This window comes from Perca fluviatilis, chromosome 6, assembly GCF_010015445.1.
Source record: "Perca fluviatilis chromosome 6, GENO_Pfluv_1.0, whole genome shotgun sequence".
Taxonomy (NCBI): Eukaryota; Metazoa; Chordata; class Actinopteri; order Perciformes; family Percidae; genus Perca; species Perca fluviatilis.
In genome coordinates this window covers 41,689,613-41,696,224 of record NC_053117.1, presented here as the reverse complement: position 1 = coordinate 41,696,224, position 6,612 = coordinate 41,689,613, and the positions used below count along the sequence as shown (strand labels likewise).

The 6,612-nt window shown below is 41.9% G+C and overlaps 1 pseudogene; it reads right to left on the bottom strand.

The window, feature by feature from the left end:
• Positions 1 to 2,524: 2,524 nt before the first annotated feature.
• On the bottom strand, positions 2,525 to 6,129 carry LOC120561100 (annotated as a pseudogene).
• Positions 6,130 to 6,612: the final 483 nt, after the last annotated feature.

The following is a 6,612-nucleotide window of genomic DNA, read 5'->3' as shown; positions in this document are numbered from 1 at the left end:
GTAATCTCCGCCGAAAGGAGCGGTAGCTCACTGTGCTCTATTTTTAGGTAATTGAACCAACAACTATCGTTGAATCAAACAGAAACAGAGGACATATAGCCGGTGGCAGGATGCTTTATAGCGGCTTAAACAACTAGAAACTGCCACTTGGTGTCATGGAGCTCATAGGCTGCCGACGTCACGTGACCAGCTGGTATCACGTGACCAGCCGGTGTCACGTGACCAGCTGGAGGTCTCCTAATTTACGTTTTGGTGTGCATACATTTTCATATGATATCATACGGACCTGTTCATGAGAATGCGTTTGATCATAAATGACCTGTAACAGCAAACAAGACTCACAGTATAGTTTTTATTAATGCCTCTGCCCGGGCCCGATTTTTATCCACCAAGTCATAGAATGATTTTCGGCAGGTAGACGGCGCTACAGTAACGCATTTACTGTATTTTAATGTTATTTCAGAAGTTATCTGCTGTAGTTATGGCTGATACTGGGTAGGACCATCACAGGAAAGAAGGAAATTAAACAAAGAACTAAAAGCTTACAGGGAAAGGAAAGATGACGGGCGACAACGTGAGTCACACTCGGTCGGGCTTTCAACAGATGGAGACAATTACGGGATTGTAAATTATTCAAAACTAACCCTCAGGTACGTTATGTCTATTTCATTCATAAAATAACTTCCATTTAGCGCTGACGTTTTATTCCTTTTAGTCCGTGTCTGTGTTGGCCTACTATTTTCTTTTTTTATACTTTATTTTTCTTTTTTTCTGGGCATTTCCCATAAAAAAAGATTCATAGGACAGCTCAGACATGAAAGGGGAGAGAGATGGGGGGAAGAGACACAGAAAAACCATCACAAGTCAGATTTGAACTCTGGACCTTTTGCATTGAGGAATAAACTTCTGTATATGTGCACCTGCTCTATCAACTGAGCTAACCGGCCACATACTTTTTGTTTCTTTAAGAAACTAAACAAAAACTTGGTCACCTATGCACTACTGCATACAAACTTTACACTAGACCCAGTTTAGCTCACAATACATCCAAGGTAGGCTAAGTTACCGTATGCACCACTTGAAATGCAACGACACATCTGTACCTTATTCTCTTATTGTAAATGAATGATTTTATGTCTGAGCAAAACATTCATCGTGACTATATGACCTCCCCGTAACGGTAATTCTTAGACCTTTATGACAGCAAGTGTGGTAAAAACACTACTGCTTTTGTCCAAAGGGACCGCTGAAATCAACACAAACTGAAAGTTACATATATTTAGTCCTCATAAATCCACAGGAGTTTAGAACGGCAATACAAAGGAACAGGAAAGTTACATACACTCGAAAATTAGTAACATCCGGCCGAATTACCGGCGGCACTTCAACAATCCTGGAAATGAAACATCTTGAATATAGACTACACTGACACACACCGGGCAAAGAGCAGTCTAATCTAAATTGGTTATGTTGGTTTTACAACAATCTCTTAATGCTTTGGCTCGTGACCAATGACAGTGATAACCGGTTTATCTCATGAGACATCCAAAGTAGGCTAAGTTACCGTATGCAAATAAAACAATTTTTTTTTTAATAACTTTCTGATTCAACTACATTCCTCTATTACACAAGTTGCATACTGTGTAAAAAATGCAGCTTTAACTTAAGTTAAACGTGTCACTTGTTTGCTATACAAGACATCTTGATGACAGCCATGCTCCCCCCTCAACATTTAGCCAACTTGCCATCAAGAGCCAGGCAGCCTTTTTGACTCAGTGAGTACACTATCTCGTATTAACTGGTTCCAGAAATACCTGGAGAATAACAGAAACAGGTCTTCTTCTGCCGGCTACTGTCCTGACATTTTTTACAGTACACACACTATTGTTGCACAGGATGTTCAGCAGGTGTCGGTATCTCTCGTGTCGATTCTCACGGTATTAAACATTAAGCGATAGGAGTAACGTTTTTGAGCTAGAAGCAGGAGTTTTAAAGGCGCTCCAGGGCCTCATATCTGTGAAAATAACTCTGAGACGGGAGAAGTCATGGCAACCTTTAACCAAAGTTGCTAACACAGAGCTAATTAATAAATTTTACTACTTTACCTACTTCTTACACATTTAAGCAATTTCCAGTTTAGAGTCAGCTTTTTCTAAAAACATAATGCCCATCTTTCATACATTATTTGTATTATTTAACTTCTCAATGACATTCATACCAAATTAACCCATTCTCACTTTTTAAACTACTCCTTCTACTTCAACCACTTCTTACACATTCAAGCCAGCAATCCAACGTCAACCTTTGAACATACAGCATTCACTCTAGTTTTATTGTTTCACTTCAACTTTAAAAACTGTTGAGCTCTATTGTATTTTTAAAATCTGATCGGTTATAAACGAATACCAAAATGCTTATGGAAGTTGATCATATCTTATCCCTACATTATTTTACCTTGAAATATCATTATATAAAAACTGTTTACACTCTCAATAAAGCAAGAGACAACAAAAGTTTTTCTGGGTCATTTATATGAGATGCAACAGCTGTGCTCAAACAAACACAAAGTGATGATCCATCTGATAGTTGGGTTGATAATCTTGCCCAAGAAGAGGAATTTCTCTCTGTTGCATTCAGCGATGATGACCATGAATTGACGATTGAACTTCCACACAGGGGCAGGGGCCGGGAAGGCACTCCGTCCGATGCCGATGCCTGTGGCAGCTGAAGCTTGGGCTCCGGTCTCGTCCACGTCCAGCGTAGCTTTGTGCACAACCTGCGGCGCAACGCAGAGTAATTGAGACGACAGACGAATGAGATATGTGTGAAATAACATAAAACATATTTACTTACATCTGAGACTGCCAATCCTTGCTCCTCTGAAATGCCTCTCAAATTTGCACGACCACCAAACATGTCCGTCATTCCCGTTTCTGACAGCACATCGTTCAGGTTGTAGGAAGACTTGATGGAGAACTTTGGAATATATACATCAAGTCTCCTAAAACATTGTGGGGAGACAAACATTCAGTGAATCTGACTAGGGCAGGAGTTTCATTTGGCTACTAGGGCCTTAAATAAAAAGTCTGACAACATTAAGGAAAGGATCCCTACACAGATAGACCTTTTAGTTAAAGAGTAAGATCCTTTGAGTTTAACATGAAACAGCCTCACTTCATGTTAAACTAAAAGGATCTTACTCTTTAACATGAAGTTAACTATCTCTGTAGGGATCCTTTCCTCCTGGGTAAAAAATACCCGACTTAATTAAGTTGATATGAAGTTAAAACAATACATTTTATTTATGGGCACCTTTCTTGATACTCAAAGACACATAAAGACATAGTAAAAGATTAAAGCAGATGCACAATAATGACCACACAATTACAAAGCAAAGAACAACTACAGACTAATACTACTAAATTAAACTCTGTTTCCTTTTCTTTCGAAAACGGGACATGAATCTGGGTGAAAGTCCTGTGGTTCTTTGATCCCCACCCCCACTAACCTGCCTACTTAGCAGGACATACACTCACCTAAAGGATTATTAGGAACACCCTACTTACACCGTGTTTGACCCCCTTTTGCCTTCAGAACTGCCTTAATTCTTTGTGGCATTGATTCAACAAGGTTCTGGAAGCATTCTTTAGAAATGTTGGCCCATATTGAGAGGATAGCATCTTGCAGTTGATGGAGATTTGTGGGATGCACATCCAGGGCACGAAGCTCCCGTTCCACCACATCCCAAAGATCTGGTGACTGTGGGGGCCATTTTAGTACGGTGAACTCATTATCATGGTCAAGAAACTAATATGAAATGATTCAAGCTTTGTGACATGGTGCATTATCCTGCTGGAAGTAGCCATCAGAGGATGGGTACATGGTGGTCATAAAGGGATGGACATGGTCAGAAACAATGCACAGGTAGGCTTTGACATTTAAACGATGCCCACTTGGTACTAAGGGGCCTAAAGTGTGCCAAGAAAATATCCCCCACACCATTACACCACCACCACCAGCCTGCCCAGTGGTAACAAGGCATGATGGATCCATGTTCTCATTCTGTTTACACCAAATTCTGACTCTACCATCTGAATGTCTCAACAGAAATCGAAACTCATCAGACCAGGCAACATTTTTACAGTCTTCAACTGTCCAATTTTGGTGAGCTTGTTCAAATTGTAGCCTCATTTTCCTATTTTCAGTGGAGAGGAGTGGTACCCGGTGGGGTTTTCTGCTGGTGTAGCCCATCCCCCTCAAGGTTGTTCGTGTTGTGGCTTCACAAACGCTTTGCTGCAGACCTCGGTTGTAACGATGGTTATTTGAGTCAAAGTTGATCTTCTATCAGCTTGAATCAGTCGGCCCATTCTCCTCTGACCTCAAGCATCAACAAGGCATTTTGGCCCCCCAGGACTGCAGCATCCTGGATGTTTTTCCTTTTTCAGACCATTCTTTGTAAACTCTAGAAATGGTTGTGCGTGAAAATCCCAGTAACTGAGCAGACCAGCCCGTCTGGCACCAACAACCATGCCATGCTCAAAGCTGCTTAGATCACCTTTCTTTCCCATTCTGACATTCAGTTTGGAGTTCAGGAGATTGTCTAGACCTGGACCACACCCCCCTAAATGCATTGAAGCTGCTGCCATGTGATTGGTTGATTAGATAATTGCATTAATTAGAAATCTTACAGGTGTTCCTAATAATCCTTTAGGTGAGTGTACTTCCTAACCTTACTTCTTGCTTTGCTCTCATCAGAACTACTACGGCCACTAAATGGCGCTGTCACTGCAAACTTAAATATAGGTCAGAATGATGCTGGAACAAACCACTTATGGGGCAGTTTTTTGGGGGAGGACAGTCTCTATCGGACAGGACAAAGCTGGGTACCTTACTCAGTGTCAAACCTTCCACATATTAGAAGCATAAATTAAGATTCTCCCAACCTGGGTCTCGTCATAGCCTTCAACCATTTGGTGATGTGGTTCGGGGAGATGGCGTTCTCCAGCGTTGCCATGGCGTCAGGCAACATCAGCAGCATGGAGTAGGAGCTGTTGAAGGGGAGCTGAAGGACCGTCATGTTCAGATCGTGGTCGTGATAGGTGTAGAAACGATCCTCCATATTCATCATGTCGACTGAAACCTGGACGATGACAATTTAAATACTTCATATATGTTTCGTAAATGAAGAATTCCCATCGGACCCTCGCTCTAGGTTTGGGCTGAACCCTGAATGTTTACGATGTCTGGCTCTGCCCATGTTAATTACTTTGGACTCAAATCATTTTTTCTGAATTAAGAGTGAAACTCTGAACCTTGGTGTTCTCGTCCACGTTGAAGTCGTCCTGCTTGGTGAGTTTAGGGTCAAATGGAGTTGCCCACTTTCCTGTTAGACAATGAGCAGAAATAAAACAAAAGTTATGGTTTAATACATTCAATTTAACCTCAAAACATGGAAACAGATCTTACATTATAATATTAGATTATTACAGACTGAGTAGATCTCATCCCACAGGACCTTCTTACCTTTGTAGTAGATGTAGCTAATGAGATACAGGACTGTGCTTGGATCCAGGTTTTCCACCAGCTTGTCAATCTTCCCGTTGGTTTTCTCCTCCACGTACTTATTGATGGTATCAGCACTTTCTGTGGCTTGGCTGAAGTCCACATTGAACACATCTGTGAAGTACGACTGCTTCAGGGTCTGCAGGAACTCCGGCTTGGGCTTGAAGCCGTTGTCCACGAACACAGAGGTCCCTTCGCTGGCGTCCTCCTGAGATGTGTTGTTGGCCCTCTGGAGGAACCTCTGGAAGGCCTGGTCCACATCTGTCTGTGACAGGAGGGAGCTGATGAAACCCAGACCACTGAAAAGCGGAGTATGAGTCCCGCGTACGCTCCCACGGACAACGCAGCCAAGGCGGTCGACACACTAGCCGGGGAGAAGAAGATATTCTTTCCCTGAGAGTCAGCATCAGCTGCTAACTGCCTGTAGAGTCGGAAGGAAAACTCTTGGTTTGCTTCGTTCACCAGGGAGACGCTGTTGGCGCTGCCGTCCTCTACAATGTTTTGGACGGTCTTGACGTTGCCGTGACCCAAATGGTAATGGCCGCTGCCTGTGCAGGTCATTGTGAACTAAGACAAAAGTTCAAAAGTTCAGCTTCATTATTTGTTGTAATGAGTGAACTGATTTTGTACTAGAGGTGTTTTCTGAAGGTTTAGTATTATAAACACGCAGATTTTGCAGGGGCACTGCACTAGTAACAAATAATACGAAAAAACATCAATACATTGATTGAACTTCAGAGAAGTAGAGTAAATCTAGTCATCTCTAAAGGATCTACAGTTCCAGTGTGCACAGTTACATCTCAAACTCAATGTGTTAAACTGTATTTAACTGTTGGCAGAGTATTTAAACTTGTACGTGAAACACATGAAAACAATCCATCTTTCTAACAGCTTACCTTCTCCTGGTTGAAGCGCAGACAGAGAAGCACTGACAGGATGAAGAGAGATGCTCCTTTTTATAAGAATAAATCAGAGAAACTGTACTTTAGCTTTGTTTATTCTCTGTCTCAAAGTCTTATTTGCTCGGCCCCTGCATTCGTTCTGTGTAAT